Genomic DNA, 26,730 nt, shown 5'->3' on the forward strand with positions numbered 1-26,730 from the left:
CATCTCGCTCTTCCCTCGCCCTTCTCCACTCAGTTCTCCAAGTTGGCCACCTGTTTCAGTATGTGGTCTTCCTTGGCATTGCTTGTGCCCGTGTTGGTTTTCACCGCACACTCTAGGCCACTCATTTCAAAGCAGCCCAGTTCTGCCACAGTGCTACCTCATTGTTCTGCGTATGGCCTTTGGGTCTCCATCTACTTAACCCTCCTGCGTTTGTGTTTTCAGAACTTTACTTCTCTTCCTTAGAGTGGTGCTGTGCGCACCATGGCATTTAGGATTGCCTTTCCTTTTTGGGCAGCGTGTGTTGAGGTTGAGCAGTGCCTTCTTTCTCATCCAATCTGGATGGTTATCAATGTAAGCAGAGCCTTTTTTCGTTTCCACTGTCCACTCTCCACCCCTTACAGTGCTTGCTCCTTCTGGGCCCCCCCCCCTTCCTTGGGTACAGGTGGCCTCATGCTATATTCCACGGTGATTATCTCGTCTTTCGGTGTTGTACCGTGTACAATGTGCATGGATCTCCAATGTGCATGGATCTCCCAGTCTCAGCTTGAATGCAATGTTGTATTCTGAGAGTGTGCATTCTGCTACTGCTGCCACCAGCGCCGGAGGCGCCCACCTGATTCAGCCTTCCAGCACACGCGTAGGCTCCAACGAGCTTCTGCCAGCCCATATGCAGCCGCGTACCGGCTGCCTTATTATCCGTTCGCACCCTCCGGGTCGCGTATCATGGCGTCAGGGGCTTGCCATTTCCAGGTTATGTGCGCGCTATCCCATTATGGCCATATTGTTTGCATGGTGCATTGTGCAGTAGGGCACTCAGCGTCTGCCCCTCTTGCATGGCGTTAAACTTACTGTTGCTGGACCGCAAGCCCCAGACTCACTGGTGTCTTCCCAGGTGCCCCAGCCCTCAGCGATGTGTTCCTCGCACTTATGTGCGCTGCTGCTCCTGGGGGGCGCTGGCCGTCTGTTTGCCTCTGTGCCTCCCGGACCTCTGGGGGCCGGGCCTTCAGCTCCTTAAGTCGGGCCGACCTTGCCCGCGACCTGTGCACCGAGCGCACATGGCAACAAGCCTCTGTGCACTCTACCGTCAGTTCCGTGCAGTCAAAGGTGTCAGCTTTACGCCGCGGGTATTCTTACTCCATGTTCCCGTCTGCTTGCGGGCCAATGTTCTTGCACTGCCACAGCTGCTCACCTCCTCGCAGCGAATTGCCAGCTGGTCCTTTCTCAGCGGCCCGCTCCTCCACTGCTCTGGTCGCCTTAAAGGGTCCCTTTGTCTCGGGTCGCCGCCATCTTGTTGTTGTCACGGCTCGCGACCCGAGATGCAAAGTGTCATATCTCTTGTCTGCCTGGTACGATTCATCAGCTGGTACGCGTTTCTTGGTCCATTGACATTCACGCACCTTTGGTGCTATTTTGCAACTGTAATCTGCAGTCAGGCAGCTCACGCTTACATGGATCATTTGTCGGATCTCAGAGCCCTCTGGAGATGCTGCCTACTCCATGGCTATCAAGCCACGCCCCCGTTGCATCCTACCTCCATCCCCATGGAAAGTGCTGTGCTGCTGCAGGTGGCGGTCAGGCTTCCCAGGCTGAGCACCTGGATTTTTTCTTTTTTTAAACCACGATTAGACAGGGTGTTGGGCAGTCCCGCCACAGGCGGCGCTGCTTCCCCCAACCTCTCCTGCACCGGCAGGGTCAGGCCGATGTCTGGAACAAAAAAAAAGTTGTCTGTGACTCTTAGCGGTGGATCACTCGACTCGTGCATTGATGAAGAACGCAGCTAGCTGCGAGAATTGCAGGACACATTGATGAACACTTCGAACGTACCATGTGGCTCTGGGTTTTTCCCGGGGCTACGCCTGTCTGAGGGTCGCTTGTACATCTATCACCCCGGGGTTCCCTCCCAGGGGCGTGGATGGGGCCGTCGCAGGGACGGTCAGGCCCCGATCAGCACCGTCGCTGGATCCTTGGATCTGGCACGCAACCTCATTGCCTCCCCAGTTTCCTCGCCTCATGCTGGATTCAGGAGGGCTGGGTGGCCGGCGTATCCCGGACGTGGTGGCAGCAGCAGGCTTTAAAAAAGCCTGGCACACCTTCACCCTACCAATGTGGCATCTGGCCGTGCTGTGTGTGGCTGTCTTTGGTGTCCCATGGCTGCTGGCACAGGATGACCATGGAGCGCGGACCTCGTGACCATGTGGCATTCGGACGCAGATTGGGACAGAGCACACTCGCTTGTGCCAGAGGCATGGGGCAACCCCACGTACAGGCCCGAGGTTAGCTGCCCTGAGCTTTATGCTCCCTGACCACGGCCTCAGATCAGACGTGGTGACCTGCTGAATTTAAGCATATTACTAAGCAGAGGAAAAAAAAACTAACCAGGATTCCCTCAGTAACGGCCAGTGAAAAGGGAAGAGCCCAGCACCGAATCCCCATTCAGCAGCAGGTGTGGGAAATGTGGCGTACAGAAGACTGACTCCCTCGCATCGCTCAGGGGGCTCAAAGCCTTCTGATCGAGTCTCACCACGCAGATGATGTTAGGCCGACAGCGGCCTCTTGCACACCGGGATCAGGTCTTCTTGGAGTCAGGTTGCTTGGGAATGCTGCGCATAGCGTTTGGTAAACTCTGTCTAAGGCTAAATACGTGCGCGAGACTGATGGCTAACAAGTACCCTAAGGGAAAGTTGAAAAGAAGTTTGAAGAGAAAGTTCAAGAGGGCGTGAAACGGTTGAGATGTAAACTGGTGGGGTCTGTGCAGTCCGCCCACAGGATTCAACACGCCAGGCAGGTTGGTCACCAGGGTGCATTACCTCTGTAGCGGTGCACCACGACCAGCTGCATAGGCCCCAGGGGGCAGGTGGCTCTCTGCTCCAGCAGAGAGTGTTACAGCCCCCTGACAGCGGTTTTGCTGGGCCCACGGGGCTGAGGGAGATAGACCGCCACCACGCTCTTATCTGGCAACAGTGCGGGCCCCTCTTAGGGGTCGCTAGAGTGGCGACAGGAGACAGGGCTTCCGATGCGACTGTGGTGGACTGCCCTCAATACGCCCCGACCACGTTGTGCTGCCGTGCGGGGAGGCCCACAAAGGGCGCCGGGGTTCTGAGGTGATGTCGGTTAACCACCCGACCTGTCTGAAAACACTGATCGAGGAGTATAACACGTGCCTGAGTCAGAGGGCCGAATTAAACCCTGTGATGTAATGATGTTGAGGGCCGGTGCTCGCCGATTGCAGTGGCATCCTGTCACGATGGGCCCTCCACCGACCAGTGTCACCCACTCTGTCAGAGGTGATGCATGAGCGTGTTTCACAGGACCCGAAAGATGGTGAACTCTGCCTGTTGGAGGTCAGTAGCGGTCCTGATGTGTAAATTGGTCATCCGACCTGGGTATAGGGGCAAAAGACTAATCGGACAATATAGTAGCTGGTTCTCTCCGAAGTTTCCCTCAGGATAGCTGGCGCACGGAAACCCCAGTTTTATCTTGCAAAGGGAATGATTAGAGGTCTTGGGGCCAAAATTATCTCAACCTACTCTCAAACTTTAAATGGGTATGAAGCCCGGCTCGCTGGTGTGGAGCCGGGTATTGTATGAAACTGCTCAGTGGGCAACTTTTGGTAAGCAGAACTGGCGCTGCAGGATGAACAGCACCCCGGGTTAAGGCGCATGATGCAGATGCTCATCAGACCCCAGAAACGGTGTTGGTTGATATAGACAGCAGGATGGTGGCCATGGAAGTCGGAATCCGCTAAGGAGTGTGTAACAACTCACCTGCCGAATCAACTAGCCCCGAAAATGGATGGCGCTGGAGCTTCAGGCCCATACCCGGCCAGCGCTGAGAGCCGCGGGGGCTAAGTCAGGTCCCACCCCGTCACCCCCCAAAGCATCCAGCCTTGGTTACCTGTCTCACATTTGGGGCAACTGTCCCTCCCCAGAGGGATAAGCTCCAAGTGGATGAAAAACCTCTTACGTGGAGGAGGGGTGGGGAATCTAAGGTGGCCTGGCCAGAGCTCGAGGATGACGATTGGTGCTTGCCCATGCCTTTTGGGCACCTGCCGGTCCCATGTCCTTTGTCAGGTGGGGGGGGGCAAAGGCCCTTCCCGTCCAGGCCCATTGGAATGCATTGACCTGCCGATGGCTGCTCTCCGAGCCCAGCCATCTGGTCATTGGCCAGAGGAATGTCTGCAAGGACCAGATGGCTGAGCTGCTCTGGAAGTCCCGATTGGCGTCAGTTTGGCATTTTTCTTCAGTTGGGTCTATAAAGAGCCCGACGTTTTTGCCGAGATGTCCCACTCTGTCACTCTGGGTACACAGATGACAAAGCTTAGCCAACTTCCCCCGGATTACTATAGACTGGGTGAGAGGGACCTGTCTGCGCTCCTCTTGGTTCTTGCTGCCCAACCCGGGCTCCATGGTGAAACCACAGCACCTCCCCGAGCCGGCGCGAGGGGGTGGGGGGGGGGGGTGTTTGGGGGGCGTGCCCCACGCAATGCCCAAGCAGAGACTGGCCTGCTAGGGGTGCTCTTCTGAGCACTCCATGGGATCGATTTGGTGCACTTGGTCCATCTAGGGTTGGACTGCTTGGCCAGCCTCAGCTGTTTCAAGCAATTTGCTTCCACCTGCCTTGGGACCGTGTCAAGGGTGTGCTTCCCTCGGGGAGGGCCCACTCGTGTGGGCGGATCTAGAGCAAAGGCCGAGCAGCCCGGCAACTCCCCAGTGGGCAGATCAGATGGGATCCTCTCGCAAGCCACGAAGCGGCCCCTCCTCCACCAAGCACATTTCTCCAGCAGTTCAGAACACACTTTGGCTGCTGACCCCACCCTCTCTCGCCATACCAGTGGCAGCGTGCTGGCGAACCCCGCTACCGGTTCAAGTTGTGCCTTGGCCTGGCCTCTAATTCCCTCTCACCCTGTGGCATGGCGGAGCAGGCCCGGCCGCCAGAGCCCGCGTGACCAACGTGTCCAACCGACCCGCACACATCTAGGGATACTCTTGGGCATGAAGGTTGGCTCTGAGACACTTGCACGGCAACCCCCCCCCGTTGCCACCCTCCAGCACGTGCGGCTATCTCGTTGATCCTGCCAGTAGCATATGCGTGTCTGAAAGATATAAGCCATGCACGTTTTAGTACAAACGACTGGTACAATTGAAACTGCAAATGGCTCATTAAATCAGTTATGGTTCCATTGATCACTCCATTTGTTACTTGGATAACTGTGGTAATTCTAGCACTAATACATGCCGACTAGCGCAGACCTCCCGGGATGCGTGCATTTATCAGACCCAAGACCAATCCGGGCTCGCCCGGCTGCTTTAGTGACTCTAGATAACCTCAGGCCAATCGCACATCCATGTGACCGCGACGATGCATTCAGATGTCTGCCCTATCAACTTTAGATGGTACTTTCTGTGCCTACCATGGTGACCATAGGTAATGGGGAATCAGAGTTTGATTCTGGAGAGGGAGCCAGAGTAACGGCTACCACATCAAGGAATGCAGCAGGCGCCCAAATTACCCAATCCTGACTCCGGGGAGGTAGTGACGAAAACAATACAGGACTCTTGAGGCACTGTAATTGGAATGAGTACACTTTAAATCCTTTAACGAATACCCATTGGAGAGCAAGTCTGGTGCCAGCAGCCGCAGTAATTCCACCTCCAATAGCATATGTTAAAGTTGCTGCAGTTAAAAAGCTCGTAGTTGGATCTTGGCATCGAGCTGGCTGTCCGCCGCGAGGCGAGCTACCACTGCCTGTGCCAGCCCCTGCCTCTTGGTGAAGAGCATCAAGGGGGCGCCGAGTGTCCTGGAGGTCTGAAGCGTTTATTTTGAAAAAAGTACAGTGTTCAAAGCAGGCTGATCACCTGAATACTTTAGCTAGGAATAATGGAATAGGACACTGGTTCCATTTTGTGTTTTTCTGAACTGGGGCCGTGATTAAGAGGGACGGCAGGGGGCATTCATATTGTGCCGCTAGATGTGGCATTCCTGGACCAGCGCAAGACGAACCAAAGTGAAAGCATTAGCCAATAATGTTCTAATTAATCTACGGTCGTAGTTCCAAACAAACTATGCCGATTAGCGATCTGGCAGTGTTATTCTCATATTCCCATGACCTGCTGAGCAGCTTCTGGGAAATCAAAGTCTTTGGTTTCTCAGGGTGGAGGTTTGTATGGTTGCAAAGCTGATGATGGAAGGGAACCACCAGGAATGGAGCCTGCGTCTTGAAACCTCACCCGGCCCAGACACCGAAAAGATTGACAGATTGATAGCACTTTCTTGATTCTGTGGGGGGGGGGGGGGGGTGGAGTGGGGCATGGCCGTCGTAGTTGGTGGATCGATTTGTCCGGTTAAATCCAATAACCAACAAGACTCCTCCATGATTTGCCATGAACAAGGAATTCCCATTAAGTGCGGGTCATAAGCTTGCGTTGATCTTTGTACACACCGCCCGTCGCTACTACAGATTGGATGGTTTAGTGAGGTCCTCGCATCGGCGAGAAGATGATCAAAGAGGAAGTCGTACGGGTTGGGTTAACCTGCTGGGGACGTTCTGCCACCGGAGAGGGGGGGGGGGGATCATGGGAATATGAGAATAACACTGCCAGATCGCTAATCGGCATAGTCTGTTTGGATTAATTAGAACATTATTTGCTAATGCTTTCACTTTGGTTCGTCTTGCGCTGGTCCAGGAATGCCACATCTAGCGGCACAATATGAAGTGACCCGGCTGGCATTCCCTGTGTAACCCCACCGGGTCTTAACCCTTGTCTCGTGATCCCCACTGCTGCTGTTAAGTGGACAGCCTATTCAGCCTGGGGCTTCGGTTGCTGACACCCCCAACCCCTCCCTGGATCCGCAATTGTTTTTGTCTTTGACCTCTCTACTCTTCTCCACTCCCATGGCTTCTCTTGGTGGCCTTCATGTTCTGGCCTCCTATTATGTCCACCCCCTGCATCCCCTTCTTCAATATTCAGGATGTTGGGTCCCTCATCCAACGTAGTGATGTGGTGTGGGCGCCCTTCCCACCTGAAGACCATTCCAAAGGTGAATGTCCACTTGGATCTTATCTGGGCTTTGGTCACCGGCCCAATTGCCTCCTCATTGTTAGTATGGATTTGGCCAGGTCCTGGAAAAGTTGTATAACGGCGATGTTCACTTTTATCAGGGTTGCTTTCCTCACCGCTTGGAGGATCCATTTGATTTGGTCGTATCACTGTAAAGCCAGCGCCATTTCTCTTGGCCTGGCCCCGGGTTCTTCTCGCTGCGGACCTTCTATCTATGAGAATTTCTGCCCCAGCCATGTCCAGCAAATCTTTGAACACGTGCTGCATTGTTTCCTCGAGGTCGGCATTGCTCACACTTTCTGGCAGCCCCTTCACCACGATGTTGGACCGTCCCAAGCGGTTCTCCAAGTTCTTGGCTTGGAGCTCCAGATTGTGTCGCTACCGCCTGCTACTTCGCTAATACATCTATCTTCTGGGTGTTTTCAGTGAGTTCTTGAATGGCGTTTTCATTTGTATAAATTCAACCGTCGCCTTTGATTTCCTGCAGGGATTGTGCAAGTTCTGGGCGTATTAGGCTTAATTGTGTCTGAAGGGTAGCAGTCATTTGGTCACTGAATGCCTTAAAGTACTGTTGCAGCACCTTGCTCGTGACCTCTTGCCCCTGTGGCAGCGTCGGGGGTTCCTCCGACTGCTGCATCTCTGTCACCAATGGATCCTATTCCTCCGGGGCTTCCCCCTCTAGCTCTTGGAGGGTCCCATCCTGTTTTCTTGAGATCTTGGCCCTTGAGGGGCCTTTCTTGGCTTTGTTGTGCAACATTGCCTGGTGATGGCGAGTGCCTGCCTGCACCTTACTGTAGGGGCTTCTCCCCAGGCTTCTGAGGCTCCTCTTGACGCCAGGGTATTGACCAGTTCTGTATGAAGGGGGTGCTTCTCTCTCCCTCCTGTGCGCAGCGGGGCTCTAGCTTCGCTTTAGAGCCTGGGTTGGTTGCCCCCTGGGGGCCATGGGGCTAGTACGCTCAAAGGTGAAAGTGATCATGGTCGCAGTGTCACACTGGACCAGAGCCCAGGAGCTTCTTGAATATCTTCCCGGATTGCCCCCGTGCTCCCACCGCTCTTGAGCCTCCAAGTATGCTCTTGCACCCCTAGAGGTTCCTTCTCGGTTAATCTTGCATGGCAGGGTTAGTTTTCATAAGGGTGGGTGGTGGAGCGAAGCAGCGCTCTACTGCTGAGTCAAATGCTGGGGGTTGGGAGCACGCGCCACACCTCGCCCCTGGGTTACTTCCCTGGCCGTTAGCAGGGGAGATGCTGCACGAGACTTAGTGCTGTCACCCTTCTATCACTGCAGTTTGCCTCCGATGTTGCTGAATGGTATGAGCTTGGGCCTTTGCCTGGGTCTGGGTATGCTGCGGGTCTCGTCCCGAAGGTGGGGTCTTCTTCCAAGTGTAGGTTAAGGTGCGCTTGGGCAGACGCTTTCATAAACCTCCATGTCCATTGTTTGGAGGGGAACGTCTTGCGTGCGCCTGCTTCATGGCTGCCAACTCCCTTAATTATGCCAACTTACCCTGCGCCAGCTGGGGCGCATCACAGCTCATGGGGGCCCCGAGCCATGTGGTTCATGGAAGCCCTGCGCTGCGTGGAGCTGGGCTGCTGTATGGGGCAGAGGCAGGCGCAGGATTTCAGGGGAATACTACCTGCTCCCCCTCATTTGTAGCTGGGTGTCCAGGCTGCGCCGGCTCTGCTGAATTTCCGCGATGCGGTGCTTGCGCCAGTCTGTCCCGGCGGGTGCGCTGGTCCAGCAGCCTCGTCTCCCCCAGGTCGGCCGCCGGGGATCCGCGGTGGTCCGCTCACACTCCCCAGTCTCGCCTATGTTGCCTTGGTTGAATGGGCACCCTGCGTCTTCTGCACCACCCACGTGGGTTCTCTGATCTCCTCCGGCTCGACTTATTGCTCCTTTTTCGGGTGGCCGGGGAGGAGCGTGCTCCTCACGGTGGGGTGGTCACGGGGGCTATCTTGGAATCTTCTTATAAAGCGTTTTGAAGCCTTCGTCTGCCCTTTCTTGAGTAATCTTTCTTCCACACTTCTCAATCCATTTTTCGTCCATGATGTGGCTTGGCTGCATGACTCTGGCAGCGTCGGTGCTGATTACTTGACTTATCTGCCACCTTTGATACCTTTGACAATGCCGCCTTGCTCGTCTGGGCCGGCCTTTCTGGTGCCATTACTTCCTGGTTTGCTTTGTTTCTCTCTAACCGAACAGCCAGTTTCCATCCCCCTTTTCACACTGTACCATCTGCCTTGAGATGTGGAGTCCCTCGGGTTTCCTCCATCATCGCAGCCTTCATAAACACCTCATTCAAAACAGACACCGTCCCCGACAACCTCAAGGACGCCTGGGTGATCCCCACTACTGAAAAAAAAAAAAAAAACATCCTTCGACCCCAACATACCGACTAACTTTAGACCCATCACCACGGTCCCTTTTCTGCTCAAGATTCTCGACCGCGTAGCCCATCTACAGATCCAAGAATATCTTGAATCCAACAACCTCCTTGGGCTAAGGCAATCCGGTTTCCGCCCTAAACACTGAACCGAAACAGCATTGATTAATTTGAAAACCCAAATGGAGACTCTAAAAGATAATGGGAAGTTAGCTTTACTTCTACTTCTTGATCTCTCGGTGGCATTCAATCTGGTCAACCACCAAATACTTTGCCAACATCTTAAATCTGCGGCCCAGTTTTCTGACTCCACCAATGCGTGGATCCACTCCTTCCTTGGGAACAGATCCATGAGGGACTTCTCTCCCACAGCCTCCGCGGACCCCTCTCTGATACACTGCGGTGTCCCACAAGGTTCTTGTGTATCGCCTACGCTTTATGTGTTCACCAAACCAGTTTTCGATGTGCTTGAGTATCTGGGTGTCTCCTACACTAACTACGCGGATGACACCCAGATACTCATTCCCATCACTGGTGACCACATAGCTGATACTAAATCCTTGAACGACGTCTACTTGGTCATTCAAGCCTGGATGGCACAACACAAACTAGGTCTCAATGACGACAAGACAGAGCTCCTATTACTAGGCTCACCTCAACGCCTGAATAAACTTGACCAAGCCTTCAAGTCCTTCAACATCGATGGCAATGATATTAAGGTCGCTAAGGACACCAAAACTCTAGGTGTATATCTGGACTCTGCGCTCTCTCAACAGACAAACGAATGCAGTAAGGTCGGCTTTGGCCTATACCTGCAAACTCATTGCGGTTTGCAGACCTTTTCTGAACCCACACAATTGCATTACCTTGGAAGAACACTCATTTTGTCAAAGATCGATTATTGTAGTGCCCTCTACCTGGGGACTAGTCAATCCAACCTCAACAAACTGCAAACAATCCAGAATAATGCCATCAGGGTGGCTCTCAACATCCCTAGGCGGTCCCATATTTCCAACGTCCGAACAGAGACTATCCTTGAAAACACTAGCCTTGACTCATAAATGCCTGGCAACAAAGCCCCTCCATGCCTCTCCACCTGCCTCACTCTCCATACTTCCACACATCCTACCAGAACTTCACAAATTCACAGCCTCACTCTCCCCCACTAATCACCTCCGATATCCACTTAGTAACCTCACCTTACGTTTGTAAAAGATGAGCTCTCCATCCTGCGTGTCTTGCAGGGGCGCGTAGATACCAGTTACTTCACTGGTTTGAAGGCGTTGGGAGAGTTCCGGTAAGCATTGACTCGGAAGTCCCAGGCGGGATTGGTAAGTATCAAGTTCAAAGAGTTCAATGTGCCCGATGTTCACTCTTGTCCCCTTCCTTAAGTTGCAACCGAGTGCGTGAGAAAAAGGTCTCGTAGCTGCTGCTGGCATTCAGGTAAGAGTCTGTGTTACCCAACGCTGTCCGGTAACTATTGCATGCGTTAACGTGTTGTTTTTCTCCCTCTTTACAGATGCGGCATATGAAGATATGGAGAATAATACCGCAGTGGTAAATCAGGTAAGTCTATGGTGGTAAGAGGTATTTGTTGATTCCCTCTTGTGCCCCTAAGTGCCGGAGTACGGCGAAGAAATGATGGAGACAGTGCTGGATCGAAAGATCCTGTGAGAACTGGTGAGTATGGCGCCGTGCTGGAGCTGGCGAAGCGTGCAGGACTGATGTATTTTCCAGGTCGGGAGATGAAATGGATCCGGAACCAGGTGAGGAATTTGAAATAAGTTCGTTTTCTAACCTTGTCCTTTTCTTCCTCTATTCTAGGGGCTCCGGATTCGAGGCGGGCGTGGCAGAAGACTGGAAGCTAGCTGCAGGCACGTGGGCGTGGCAGAAGACTGGATGCTGGCTGCTGGCACGGTGAGAGTCACGCTGTTGGATGCAGAATAACACAAAGCATGTGCTGCTGTTCGGGCGTGGTTTAAATAGCCTCCAAAGTAGTCCCAGGAAAGAAGTTCCCCAGGACCACACCCGAGTAAAAAAATAGTCCCTGTAGTAAAATAGTCCCATCCAGGCCTCACGTTGGCTTGGATTTATTTGCAGCATGGTCTGCATAAGGTAAGTAATGTCTATGAGCCTGGCGCCAGGACTGTTTTTATTATGAGCCTGGTGCCTATGGCGCCAGGACTGAACCCAGACAGCCCCTAGCTGGGGCTGCTGGGGTTTTTGTAAATGTCTGGATGCCTGCTCCCGGGGCTGATGGGCTTGATCCGGATGCCCGGGGGTAGGCATCATGACACTATCGGTGTCATGGTCCATATGAAAATCTTGGTTCTGTGAAGGTTTACAACATTGTGTTGAATGATTATACCTCTAAGTGGGTGAAGTGGGGCGTAGCGGAGGGGAGCATAACTACAGAGAAGATTGTGAACTTTCTAATTGATGTTTTCAACAGGAGGGTGATCCCAGGGAATTAGTATCTGATAACGGATCACAGTTTACATCATTGGAATTTCAAAGTTTCCTGAGGGATAGAGCTATTTATCACATAACATCCTCATTATACCATCCTATCGCCAATGGCCTTGTAGAAAGAATGAACAAGTTGGTAAAGAGTGTGATCCAGTTGGCCATTGCAAATTCTCTTCCTTGGAAGGAAACACATAAAGAAGCTTTATGTGCATACAGGTCAACACCTCATTCCACCACTAACATGGAACCGTTCACCATGATGCGGGCTAGAGTAGTATTGAATCGAGTCAGACCCGCCTGGATGTTCATGGGCAAAAATGAGACAAGAGTGGATATGGACTTAATATTGAGAACAGTGAAGGAGAAACAAGAAAAATGCACAAAATATTATGATCATAAGAATGGAGTGAAGGAAAAGTTTATTAAAGAGGGAGAGTGTGTCTGCATCAAAGAACAAAAAAAAAATAGTGAAGGATGAATCCAGATTTAGGTTGCCACAGAGAGTGAAGAGCAGCCAAGGGAAGTCAGTGGTGATGGAGGACAGCAAAAGATGGTCGTATGATGTTAAAATACAAAATGATTGCCATAGAAGTGTAGATCTCAGTTTGTTGTCATCCAAACAAGGACATTTCCATGAAACCAAACTCCATAAGGGACAAAGACTATGCAGTACTCAGTGCCAGAAGGAAGGAATCTTCTAACTGTGATTATGATGGCATATGTGAAAACATTCAGGGCGGATTATCTAGGAGAAATCGTAGAATCATTCAGAACTTTAACAATGATTACTTTTACTAATAGTTTTGGCTGCACTATACAGACCACATATCGCAATATGTTTATGTAACTGGATGTAAAATTATTCATTATGTTTGGTTTCAGTTTTCTTTATTTTTTTTCTGCCATTTTGTTTTCAGTTATGTTGCTGCTGTTCAGTTCTTCTGTTTTTTTTATTTATAAAGGAGGGAGATGTTATAGAGTTATTATAGTAATACATGTAGAATGTTGGTTGTGGAATCACCATGCGCATTACCATGCGTATGGTGATTCTAAAACAGTGTAGTTTGCCGGTAGCATACGCTCCGGGGCTCACATACAATAAACTACATAAAAGCCTATAAATGTCCTACAGCGTTTTACTACAAGTACCTGGCCATTAGGGGAGCAAAAAGGGCCATTTCTCTAACGACTTAACATATACGAGACATACGTCATGACGCCATAAAGGGTTTTTAGAAAGAATCGGCAAACTTGTAAACAAAAACACAATGCATCGGGTCTCATATGGACTTTAAATGTGTGATTGATAATGTAAATGTGTGATTGATAATGAAAGCAATACAAGTCCTCCCTTTAGCCTTTTATGGCAACCATTACAAAGGGGCAAATGAACAACTCCCTCCCTGGAGGATCCCAAAACGCCCCCCATGCAGGAGAAAAAAATAACAGCTGATATTCTGAAATTCGTACCCAAATGCTTGTGTCTGCACCCATCTGCTGCATATCATAACCCCCCTCCCATTCTCAGCGGGAAGAATAACTAACTATTCGCTGTACTGTTCACTGATACAGTTGAAGACCCATTGGGAAGGAACGCGCTGTGCTCAGGCCATAAAACACATCTCCCCAAGGCAAACCGCCCATCGGCATGCGAAAACCCAAAAGAGAAATGAATCTGCTTGTTCCCTCAATAAATCTCACCACTGATGTACATATACAAACCCCCACAATGCACAGAAATGCATATTGTCTCTCTGCATTAAAGCAACAATGAACGTGAATGTTTGGTTTCAGTTTTCTTTATTTTTTTTCTGCCATTTTGTTTTCAGTTATGTTGCTGCTGTTCAGTTCTGTTTTTTTTTATTTATAAAGGAGGGAGATGTTATAGAGTTATTATAGTAATACATGTAGAATGTTGGTTGTGGAATCACCATGCGCATTACCATGCGTATGGTGATTCTAAAAAAGTGTAGTTTGCCGGTAGCATACGCTCCGGGGCTCACATACAATAAACTACATAAAAGCCTATAAATGTCCTACAGCGTTTTACTACAAGTACCTGGCCATTAGGGGAGCAAAAAGGGCCATTTCTCTAATGGGAACATTGTGTGAGTGGGCTAGTTCCCATTATTATGTAGGACGTGGCCACTAGGGGGCGAAAACGGGCCATTTCTCTAATGGGAACTAGCCCACTCACACTGAAGCAGTTATTTCCCCATATGAGAAATGGCCCTAGCAACCAATGGTCCGTTTCTCGGATGGAACTAGTATTAAACCTGCGCGTACACGGCATGGAGTGGTCCTTCACTCCGTGATGGTTTTCCTAAGCACGTATAGACGACGGGCCACGTGAAAACGTCACGACGACTTAACATATACGAGACATACGTCATGACGCCATAAAGGGTTTTTAGAAAGAATCGGCAAACTTGTAAACAAAAACACAATGCATCGGGTCTCATATGGACTTTAAATGTGTGATTGATAATGAAAGCAATACAAGTTCTCCCTTTAGCCTTTTATGGCAACCATTACAAAGGGGCAAATGAACAACTCCCTCCCTGGAGGATCCCAAAACGCCCCCCATGCAGGTGAAAAAAATAGCAGCTGATATTCTGAAATTCGTACCCAAATGCTTGTGTCTGCACCCATCTGCTGCATATCACAACCCCCCTCCCATCTCCAGCGGGAAGAATAACTAACTATTCGCTGTACTGTTCACTGATACAGTTGAAGACCCATTGGGAAGGAACGCGCTGTGCTCAGGCCATAAAACACATCTCCCCAAGGCAAACCGCCCATCGGCATGCGAAAACCCAAAAGAGAAATGAATCTGCTTGTTCCCTCAATAAATCTCACCACTGATGTACATATACAAACCCCCACAATGCACAGAAATGCATATTGTCGCTCTGCATTAAAGCAACAATGAACGTGAGATAACTTTAAAACTTACCATAAACCAAATAAGAATCAACTATACGAAATGCGCTTTGTGACAGAAGCATCCTTCCCTGCAGGGCAGCGCATTGCCTTGCTTACGCGCTCCAGCCTCTGTCCCGCTCGTGCAAAAAAGATGACGAAGGGAACGTTGAAACCCACGTGATGCAGCGCAACCCACGTGATGAAGTGGAGGCGGAGCGTTGTTATGGTCCGTTTCTCGGATGGGAACTAGACACTACCTTTTATGAAACGCGTATGTCCTGATTCCAGGCAGCATCAGGTGAGGGCTTCCGATCCAGCTCTTGTAGTGAATTTTATATGTGTTTCTTTTTCCATCCATTAACTTAGACGTTCTCACCCCTTTGTTATATTGTTAAGAGGAGCCCTTTTGCAACCTCTGGAAATGCACGTTGAAACTGTAATTCGTTGTATTGTACTTATCACATGTTGAAATTAAACATTGTAAGTACGTGACTTTGTAAACATCTACTTTTGAAATTACACAGGGCAGCCTGTTATTGGTATCGTTGACACAGTAGCTGCAGGGCCGGCCTTAGAAGCCGCAGCGCCCCGGGCAGAAAAACAACAATTTGGCGCCCCTCCCCTCCACTCGCATGCCCCCATTAATGGGGCAGGGAGCGGGGAAAAGCATCAAAATCTTCAATAGGCTCGGCAGGCGCCCTATTGTTATTAGATGCGCTCTGAAGAGCTCATTTAATTTCAACAGGGCGCCTGCCATGCCTTCTTCCACCACGCCAGCCCGGGGAGACCTTGAAAGACTCCCCCAGCATGGTGGGGGTAATGGCAGGCCGCACCAGGCGGCCCCCTGCCCTAAGGCCAGTGTTATGTAATATTTGGTATCCCATACTGATCCGGTATCCCCTATCTTTGCTCTCTTTGTAGATTGCAGAGCAAATTAGTCGGGTTCTGAGCTTCGATATGGGATAACAAAAAATACATAACACAGCATACCACTCAGTTTGTTAATGTAGTTTTGTGAAGCCTCTAAGTGCCTGACGAGCAACTTGATCAGTCAGCTGAACTGCATTTAATTGAATGAAACTTACTGGGTTATATGGTTATTTGTAGCTTAAAAAATCACAGCTGCCAACAGTGATGGCAATGTACACACAATACGCCTGGATATTGAAAAAATACTCTGGAATACTACCTCCTAAGGGAAATTGACCTGATAGATCGGCTCACTGTAGAGGGTGTGGGCTAGCAGTGCAGTCATCATGGCAGGCATGTCACAGGCTTGTAAAAAGTGTAAAACACATACAACTAACATTTCATTTTACAGGGTTGACATGAAACGCAGATAAATCACAAAATAAACCAGGCTGACTATATATATTATACATGTCATAGCAACATTTTGAGTAGAAATTGGATTATTGAGGGTTTATTTTCCCCATCCTGAATGGAAGATTACAACTACCAACAAAGTAGCATGAAACTAAACCATCTCCTCTGGGTTTTACAACTATACTATCAAGACGTATGCACAGCGCAAGAAAATATGTGATAAAGTCACCTCCTTGTTGTCATTGTTTTACACAGAACGTTAGTCACCCGAATTACACTGATACTGCTGGGTGTGCAGCCATCTACTACTAATAGCTTCCTGTTATTTTTCTTCAAGATTTAGTTTATTTTTTTTAAATACCCATCTGTTCTACTATCAGTGCTGGAAATGGAAAAAAATATATTTGGGGGAATTGTAACCTATTTGGAGGGGCGGGCTGTGGAAGGATGGGGCGGGCTTAAGGGGCATGGCCCCTGGCCAGGTTGTGTAAGACCTGCTCTGGTAAACTCTGTTCAAAACTTTCTCTGTTGCGTTTATATAAAAGGTTGATTATGCAAGCATTGGGAGCCTCAGCTCTTATTGTAAACATTACTTTGAGCATATACAAGCGTTTATAGCCAAGCTGTTATATTACAATATTTTATAATAATGCAATGGAGCCTTATGAAGCATTTCACACTGGCTCAGTTGCGTTAATATAAAAGCTTGTATATGCAAGCATTGGCAGGCTCACATTGCAAACGTTATTTTGACTATATGTAAGCTTTTTATATTGATGCAATGGAGCCTTATGAAGCATTTCACACTGCAGTGTGTTTTATAAGACTTCATAAAAACCCAAGGCAAGTCTTATAAACACGCTGCAGTGTGGAATGCTGTGGCAGGGCCATATTTTAATAAAAAATAATTGGTGAAATGCTTCGTCTTGTATTTGCCTTTTTTTCCACTGGAAAAAAAGCAACCACGCTAACCACTTTCCCTAACCTGCAGGTGGTCAATGAAGCTTTGTTTTCAACACATGCATGTGGACAATAAAGGGCTTTGTTTTCAAAATCTGCATGTGCACAATAATGCACTTTGTTTTGGGAAAAAAGATGGGGGGTGTCTCTTTCCAGTAAGCATTGGGCTGCAGAAGCCCCTGTTATGCTAGAGAGGAGTATCCAGGGGCAAAGTGCTTCTCAGTGTGAATATAGCACTTGGGTGAGTGCTGCTTTTTCCGAGTGATGTTCCTTCGGAGTCCTATCTCAGAGGGACTGATTTGTGCTGCTCTGTGTCTTAGTACTTTCCTGTTCCCCTTTGGGGTGTCTCTGTGTGAGTATTTACTGAGTGCTGCTCTTAAAGTTGTCTGACCCTTGCCCTTTGTGAATGGCGGCCAATGTCAGTGCAGTTGCTGCTTTGTGTTGCCGTGCAAACTTCCCTTTGTAGTGCTCTTCAGAGGTAGTGTTTTCTCCAAGTGAGATCTGTTCAGTTTCATTGCTGCTAATTGGGTGTACTAGTTAGTGTGAGTGCTGTCTCTGGGTGCTGCTCAGTGTGAGTTCTGTCTCTCTGATAGCAGCAGCTAAGTGGTGAAAGTACAGCCCATTGGGTGTATTGTCTGTCAGTGTTGCTTAATGTGAGTGATTCCGATTCTAGTGCTGCTTGTGAGTGCTACTTGGTGTGCGTGCTGCCTCCTAGATGGTGTGAGTTCTGTTAAGTTCGAGTGTTGTCCTTCTGGGAGTTACACAGTGTGAGTGCTCTGCTGCTCAGTGGTGAAATGTACAGCCCAGTGGGAGTATTTGTGGTGTTTCCCTTTTAAGAACATGTATTCCCCTTTAAGGATGTGTCTTGACAACCACATGACTGGCTGGAATAAGGAGCCTCTGCACGCACGTGCAAAACAATGGCGGCAGATTAAACGTAATGGCACTCTGTCTTTGTGTTCCATTGTGTTGGGCTTGCAGGCCTACCCCATGTGATCACGGATATGCGGCCCTGCTATTCGGGTGCCCCCAGACCAGCATGTGTAACCTGGATGCCTCCAGGCCACTGGCCCTCTGTGTGATCGCAGAGCAGCTGCTTGTCCGGGAGCCCACTGCAGCTGCAGTCTTGTTGTGTGACCCTGGCCATCATGGTGATCCCTGCCACATTAATTGTGTGTTGGGTGCCCCGAGCACCCTTTGGACACGCCCTGGAGTCACAGTGCACACAAATGATGTACTCCCCTCCCCAATTCAAGGGATACTTCAAGCAGTGTTTTATTAAAGTTTAACCTTCAAAATTAAGGGATACCCAATCTTCCATATCAGCTGTTGTATTTGGTATCCCAACAAAAATGGATGGGAGGACTCCAAGAAGGACAATATAATACAAACACATACTCTACTTCCTAATTCAGTGTCAAATCAAGTGATATTGTATTACACAATAGGCCTCAAAAAGAAGGGCATACCAAATAGTACAGCACTAAATCAGCTATTATATTTGGTATCCCCAGAAAAAAAGAATGGGAGTTATTAAAGAAGGAGTCATAGTGTAGCCAAACAGCGTACTCTCCATCCAGATGCAAGGGATAGTTCAAGCAGTGATTTGTTAAATGTTACCCCTCAAAATCAATGGGATACCAAATATTGCAACACTATATCATCTGTTATATTGGCTATATCCTTGAAAAAACTGATGGGGTTGTCTCCAGAAGAAGTCGCAGTGTAGACTTATGATGTACTCCCATCCCCACTACAAAGGATAGTTCAAGCACTGCTTTGTTAAATGTCAACCTTCAAAAAGAAGGGGATACCAAATATTACAGCACTAAATCGGCTATTATATCTGGTATCCCCAGAAAAAAAAATGGGAGTCCTTAAAGAAGTAGTTATTGTGTACTATGAGAAACCTGAAGGTGTCTCCCTAGCTAGTCCCTGGGGGCTGCCACCCAGGTGGCCAGGACAGAGCCATCACTATTGGATCCAGTTCCTGGGGGTGGACCAGCGAGCGAGGATCACCTGGATCGGGGGTCCTTGGAGAGTGGGATACCGACGGATGTAACGCTGTAATCCCCTTCTTTCAACACCTTTTCCCCATCCTACCACATATGATATTCCAAGGGACTACCCCCCCTTTCCCACACAAACACTTTTGCATAACACGAAAGATAACAGCCTAACACCAGAGCCGTTTACCTGACATGTCCCAATACAAGGGTCAGGAAAAGTCAGGCAATTGACCAGAATTACACACACCTGATAGCCCTTTCCCTTCCCCACAGGGATAAAAGGTGGAGCACAAGAGCCCAAGACGAGCAAGGCAGACCGCACAACGTGAGAGCTCAGCACGGCAGTTTGAGAGGAGGCAAAAGACAGCACATAGTGAGGAGGTCACAAGGAGAAAATCGACCTGGCCCTTTCTAACGAAGGCCCGTGAAACCTCAGAAGAAAGAAACCTAAGTACACGAACAGTAGCCTGCGTGTGTTGCAACAGATGTCAATGGTAAACAAGACCCTCCTCCACTGATTACCAAGCTGGGGAGAGACGCTTGTCTCAGTGGTACCAACCTTGACTCCAAGGAGGGAGAAAGCACAGCGGTTCATCACAGCCGGTGAGTCAAGTCAAGCACCGATAAGAAACCAAACTGTGTTAAATGAAAATTAGCCAATGGCTAAATCTGAACTGTGAAAGCATAAAGATATTATTGAGGAACGAGGGGGGAAAACCAGCAACAGAGGAGTACGACACCACGTGGCTGCTCATGCAGTAATCTCTGGACGATTACCTGATGATAGAAAACTACTGTAACCAGAAGGCCTTGGGAAAAGGCAGAAGAGGACACAGTGGTCATACAGGGATCTTCTAAAATCTTCTGTACCGCCAAGTCTTTGACCGACAGATAGTTGGAAAGCTAAGGTAACGAATCCCGGTTGGTGAAGTGAGCATGTAAACAGTGTGTTGAAAAAATTGGAGAGGGGAAACCAAATAGAAGGACACTCGCAATGGATTGTTTGAGAAGACATTTAAGATTTGTGAAACAGGAAACGTTATAAGACAAGGAGAAGTGAACTGTCCCGCTTGTCATTTGGGGTCCGAGCCCGACTGAGGGAGATCCAGGGATGAAAAGTTATTACCCAAAGTTCATCGAGAAAAGGACTTAATCATGCCGGGCCAAGGGAGAGTCAGGATTTGTGAAGGGTCTGCGTCCAGAAGAGATAGAAGGAATTATGCACCTTACTAGGTAAAGAATAGTTGGACGTTATTCTCACTGATATCAACCAGAAATTAGAAACCTACAGAATGGAGATTGAAGCTAAAAGAGTGAGAAAGTTTTGAAGAGATACTTATGATTATCTCAATGGAGAGGTTTATACCTGGATCGACAAATACACAGTTCCTTTTCAGAAAAGACCTAATCAAGATAGCACTGACAATACCTCAAGCATAGACTCGGATAGCTTGAGAGACAAATGGAGACCATCCAGAGAGAGAACACCAACCGGAGAACCAAGGGACCAGGCACCATCCACCTCCAACAGAGGACCCATGATGCCAGCACCTTTTTTAGGACGTGCCGGAGAAGAAAGAGGACGAGACGAAAATGTAGTTATCAACTTGTCATCAAGAATACTCAATCGAGCAGAGACTGATCTCCTTCAGAAGGGTTTCAGTTTCGTACAACCCACAGCATAACTCTCTTTGAAACACAGGTTGATCTTTTCAAGCTTATTAGGAAGTTAAAACTTAAGGTGTTTTTCAAAGAATTAGATGTCCCGATAAACGAGGATCGAGAAGTAGAAGATCTACAGGAATTCAAAAGAAAAAGCAATTTCATGCCAACTGTAAGTGTTCCATCCATCGATATTTTCCATAGGCAAACCCTCAATGATCTTAAGAAGATTTCATTCAAACGTCGAAGGCACAGCAACCTGAAACCGAACAAATTTGGTCTTCTTAAAGATTTGTTTGGAGACGATAGTATCACAATACGACCAGCAGATAAGGGAGGCGCATTGTTGATTATGAATAGCACAAACTACCATGATGAATGTGAGAGACAGCTGAATGACACAAATACATATGCCCGATTAGATGGAGACCCCACCATGGAGATTCTGCGAAACATAGGAACAATGCTTAATAGAGCAGAAGATTTGGGGTGGATCAGTGAGATGACCAAAGCATTCCTCACTAATAAACATCCTCATATCCCTAACTTCTACACCTTACCGAAGGTGCACAAACATCCCACACAACCACCTGGCAGGCCTATCCTGCCTGGAGTAGACAGCCTATTACAACCCTTGGGACAATACATCGACCAATTTCTGCAGCCTCTTATACAGAAAACAGAAACCTACATAAAGGACACCACCCATTTCCTAGAACGTTTACATGCAACGAGATACATTATAGATTCTATCCTATTTACCATCGATGTGAGGAGTTTATACACTTCCATCCCTCACGACATGGGATTGGATGCCATAGAATGGTTTCTACCGAATGAAAAAGATCTGAAAGCAATTAAAATGTAATTTTGACACTCCTCCAATTTATCTTGGAGAATTCAGACTTTAAATACAAGAACCAATTTTTCCTGCAGACCTTGGGCACGTCAATGGGGGCCACCATGGCCCCACCTTGCACAAACTGCTTTATGTACAAATTCAAAAAAGAACACATTTTGAAGTATGCAGTTTGGAGAAACTATATCTCACTGTGGACCAGATATATAGACGATATCTCTGGTATTCGGACTTGTACATCAGAATCCCTGCGAGATGTCTTCATACATCTCAACACTATTGATCAACAAATCCGATTCACCCATGAAAGCTCGACCTCAGATATACATTTTCTGGATGTTTCCATTCATGTCCATGAAGAAAGATACCAAACCAGTATATTTAGGAAAGAGACGGACCGTAACAACTTACTTCATCAACCGAGCTTGATTAAAAATCTGCCATATAGCCAGATGATGAGGGTAAAACAAATAGTGAGCGATCCAGCAACCTATGAAAAAGAAATCAAGAATATGGGGAAGAGATTTGAGGCACGTGGGTATAAACCAGTGGAAATGTTGGCAGCCAAAGAACGACTAGAGACAACCCCCGACAGAAGAAAAACTGAAATCACCTATGGTCTTTGTCTCATGTTACTCGATACAAAGAAACCGAATTATGGCGGCAATAAAAAAGAACTGGTGCACCCTAACAAATCATCTTTTCAACGACATCCCCATATTTGCATATAAATGGAGTGCCAATCTGAGGGATAGGCTTATTAAAACCCGACCACCCGCACGGACATCAGCAACCTCCAGAAAAGGAACTTTCCTGTGCTTACACTGTAGCAACTGCAGCTTCATAACGAAAGGTGACATCATTAATCACCCCTTCACAGAAGAGAAGATACAGCTGAAAAGTTATGCAACTTCAGATACACCGAATATCATAAATGCCATTACGTGCCCATGCGGCATATATTACGCAGGCCAGTCCAAAAGGCCGGGTGAACTACACGGGAGCAAACACAAGTCTTGCATTCACACTAACAATCTGAATTTTGCCTTTGCCAGACATTGGAATACTCTGAAACACAACATGAGCCAGATACGGATCCAAGTTCTTGAAGTAATCGGACAACCTAATGCACGTGAATACTTAGGCAGACGCCTTAATCAACGAGAGACATTTTGGATCGATCGGTTGGACTACCTGAAACCAGGGGGATCAACAAAGAAATTATCTACATTTGTTTCCTTTAAGTGACTCCATACTGCTTCCAATTGCTATGATTGTGAGAAAATGACCAGATACATCACTAAATGTTGTAATTTATGCATACATAAATGGCATGTACTAACCTCACACAATGGATATATATGTAACACTGGGGGCCTAACACAGTGGGGCAGTTACTCAGTGGTGGTGTTGTTTTTCATGACTGTGAGTTTGAGCATATGAACCCACAGTAGGGACCTATTGAACTGAAGATGGCCTTGTGGAGATTGGTCTATTTATTCACCTGGTACATATCATTTGCTCATTACCATTTATTATTTGTCGTGTTTATTTTTATTCTCAATTACCTTTTTTAAAAAGCATATGAGGAGCTAGCACCTCGAATAGATGCAGGCCATAAATACATCGTAGAGATGGATACCCCAAGTCACGTGCGGAATGCCACCCACTGTCGAGCCCCTCCACGGCATACGCTAACATTTAGATGCTCGGACCCTTACTGCGGTGAACAGAACAAAGAGTAACTGACACTGCGCACGCGCAGATGAACGGCGTCGCGACAAGCAACGACGTTATTATACAACCCGTATTTGTTTCACATTTCACATTTTTCGTATTCCTCATAACGGACTGCTGTACATATGCAGTCACGGTATGCACTCAGACGGATGGTTACATTAATTTAATTTAACTTGCACACTGTCAAGTCTACCATCACACATGCGTTCGTTGCTTAGATACCAGTATAACAGTACTCATTTGGTCGAACGCTGACTCGTTGGAGCAGCGCGCGTTTAACCGGTGAGAGGAGGAATTCGGGTCAGCTGACATTATTGCTAAATACGCGGGCACAAACGTAATAATCGAGATACATTCCACATTGTAAATGGACATTTTAGTGACACCCGCAATTACATATTTTGTGTTTTACAGAGTTTGAGCTCTTGCTATTACAAGTTTCCACATGCCTCACAGGTAGGCCCCAACTTGGTATATTAACTCGCAAAGATGATTGGGGATATATATATAATGCACGCTATTTCTGATAAACTTAGGTACATGATGCTTCAAGGATGAAGCACCATAGTTGCACATTGTGACAAACAAATCAGGTACCGCTTTTAAGATTGTTATCTATAACGACTTAGAATGAATATTACGATGTTGGAATCGCAAGATATTATTGTGCTCATTTTGTTCTGTTGTATTATTTTTATTTTCGGTTTTGGCTATCCTCATGACCAATGGACTAATGGTATGTGGAATAGTTTTTCTTTCATTATACGCGTTGTGCTCCAATTACGCATTTAATCTGACTGTAAAATGATTGGTTGGTTACTTAGCTTATATTACTGTGACAATATGTATGAACCTGTGGATGATGTTGATTTTTGATGATTGTTAAATAGTGCCTTAAAGCCCTGACGGAGGACACAGTCCGAAATGCATTTGCATTCTAAATTTTGGCACTGAATAGTCAGGGACACTTTTTATGCCTCATCAATTAAAGTTAAGAAAGTGGACTTACCACAATATAGTTTGAATTGAAGTCTACTCGTTTATTCACGATTGTCTAACTATTGATCTGAACTGATAAGTAACTCCAGAAGGAGAGCACCGAGTGAGCACACTCGGAAGCAGATGGAGTTCTGTTTCCTTCTTTGATACTCTCTGCTGTGTCACCCACAAGACCTAGGTCTCGGAGATCATTCCCCAGCAGGACTTTACCTGGGCCTTGCCTCTGAATGCTTACTGGAATCCAGATTATAGTACCATTAATGGTAATATTTACAGGCATTACGAGGAACTTGAGAGGGAGACCATCAGCTAACTTAGTGGGCATAAAATGAGCTTTGGCACGTTCCTCTGGCTCTATCAAGGTAGAATCCGCTACTGTTCTGCTTGCCCCACTATCCCTAAGGTGTCTACTCCATTGATCAGAATACTGTCCTTAAAGCAGTGCTTGGTGTTATCTGGAATGCTAGCATAAGCCTCTGAGTCCTTAGGCTCCCAGGAACTCAGGGAAACAAGGACTACCTCAGATTCTATAGTACTGGGGCATGAGTCTGAGGAGAAGAATACCCCTGTGATCTCTTCCTCCTCATAGGAGGGGAAGGCCAGACTCGCAGAGTGCACCCGCAAGGTTTTGACCTTACATTTGGGGTCCCCCTTCACATGGTTATTTGCTCCACAAGCAACACAAGATCCACTGGGTCTTGGGACGTAGGGAAGCTTTATTATAAACAGAGTTTGGCTTGGAAGGATAACTTCCACTGCCCTCTACATTCTCTTGGGACTTACCCTTGAATTTCTTTTTGTGGCCCTTTTGGGAGGAAGTTTAATCAGATCCCCCCCCCCCCCACCCTCTTTATCTTTGGTCTTTTCCCCCTCCTCCTGCTTTCCAGGATGAGTCTTGTTCCTATGTGACACCCATAAATCTGCTGTAATGGCTAGTTTCTTAGGATCTCTCGCATTTGAATCTGCCAAATGCTGCTTAACCTAAGGGGTACAAGAAGCAAAAATGTGTTCAAGCATGACAACACATATCATATCCTCAAAGGTGGAATTCTTCTAGCCTTCAACCCAGCCAGTCAAGTTCTTCCAAGGAATCGGTATCATAGGACACCCAAGTGTTACCTTCTTTCTTTTTGTACTCTCCAAACCTCTAATTATTGGTCAGGAGTCTTCCCAAACTTTAAGAGGAGTCTGCTTCAATTTTGCAAAGTCTACTTTCAGCTTTTGACATCTCCACAATAGCACTGCAGCCAGAATGGTGTAGTCTGCTGAGCAACCATGCAATCTTGTCAGCATTCACAACCTCATGGACTTCACATGCATACTCAAATGCATTCAACCAGTCCATAATGTCATTCTTCTCATCACATGGACTGAGCAGATCTTTAGGAAACCTTGGATGAGAGGAGGACCCAGACCCATTTCCAGATCCATTTGACATTTGAAGCTTGGTGAAGTTCCAACTGGTGATCCCTGTCCTTCTGCTTTTCTGCCTGCTTCACCTTCAGCTTAGCCATGTTAAATTCAAGCTCCTTCTGCCTAAGCAGCAGTAGTGTCTTCTTGAATTCAAGCATGGCATCAGAGCTGGCAGAGGAAACCCGGGACAACACATCATCCCTGGCTTCCTGGGTACCATGGATAAGTGCAGCGACAGATTTGTCAGTGAACGGCCCCACCACCTTCTGCACTTTCATCTGTGGTAATGGCAACTCTTTCCAATTAATGATCCTTTGGATCATTTCACCCTTTCTACCTTGAGCAGGCAAGTCTCTCTCAGTACACATCATTCTCAATGTTTCAGACTTTGAAGCATTTAAGGTTATGTTGGCAATTGTTTCCCTACTTATAGGTAGGTCTATGGCTTTTACAGTTACTTACTACTAAGGTCACTATGTGTCCTGGCTAGGGGTAATCTGAAATGCCTTTACCAGTGTGCAACACTGGGTATCTTCAGTCCTATCCCACCTCTGTACACCAGTTTGTTAAGATGGATTTCTGAACTCTGACCTGGTGGGCAGAGGTTCAGAAGGCCTGCCTAGTTTCTTGCAACAGGGTAACCTTCTGGACAAGCCAGACCAAGCAAGGTAGCATTGGCGGCTGTCAAGAGAAGGTCTCAGGGGGATCAGGGTGACTTAATGCCCACAATGAGCGCACACAGTAAAATACACTACAAATTACTCCCAGTCAGGTATATACATCAAAAATACATAAACATTTATTCAAGGCCTTTGAAATCAAACACAAAGCAAATATCAACAGTAACACTTCAAACCAACAGAACACTACTATAAAACATATATACAGTTACCAAGTGATCTAAAGGAATAGTGCACTTAATGGTTCCACAA

The 26,730-nt window shown here is 47.6% G+C and overlaps 1 protein-coding gene, 1 long non-coding RNA gene and 1 pseudogene across 4 annotated transcripts in view; 2 read left to right on the plus strand and 1 right to left on the minus strand.

The window, feature by feature from the left end:
* Positions 1-14,990, minus strand: part of LOC138569742 (uncharacterized) — a 55,088-nt gene extending 40,098 nt beyond the window's left edge. For all 3 annotated transcript variants that reach the window (XR_011303317.1, XR_011303319.1, XR_011303318.1), the window contains exon 1: positions 14,862-14,990. This is a non-coding gene — a long non-coding RNA (uncharacterized lncRNA). The remainder of the gene's footprint in view (positions 1-14,861) is intronic.
* Positions 1,730-1,870, plus strand: LOC138570754 (5.8S ribosomal RNA; annotated as a pseudogene).
* A 25-nt stretch (positions 14,991-15,015) lies between the features above and the next one.
* Positions 15,016-26,730, plus strand: part of ZMYND11 (zinc finger MYND-type containing 11) — a 1,608,641-nt gene continuing 1,596,926 nt past the window's right edge. The window contains exon 1 of the mRNA XM_069647993.1: positions 15,016-15,128. The gene's annotated coding sequence lies outside the window, so the exon portion shown is untranslated. The remainder of the gene's footprint in view (positions 15,129-26,730) is intronic.

The sequence above is a fragment of the Ambystoma mexicanum genome, chromosome 2q, assembly GCF_040938575.1.
Source record: "Ambystoma mexicanum isolate Mex_15411 chromosome 2q, UKY_AmexF1_1, whole genome shotgun sequence".
Taxonomy (NCBI): Eukaryota; Metazoa; Chordata; class Amphibia; order Caudata; family Ambystomatidae; genus Ambystoma; species Ambystoma mexicanum.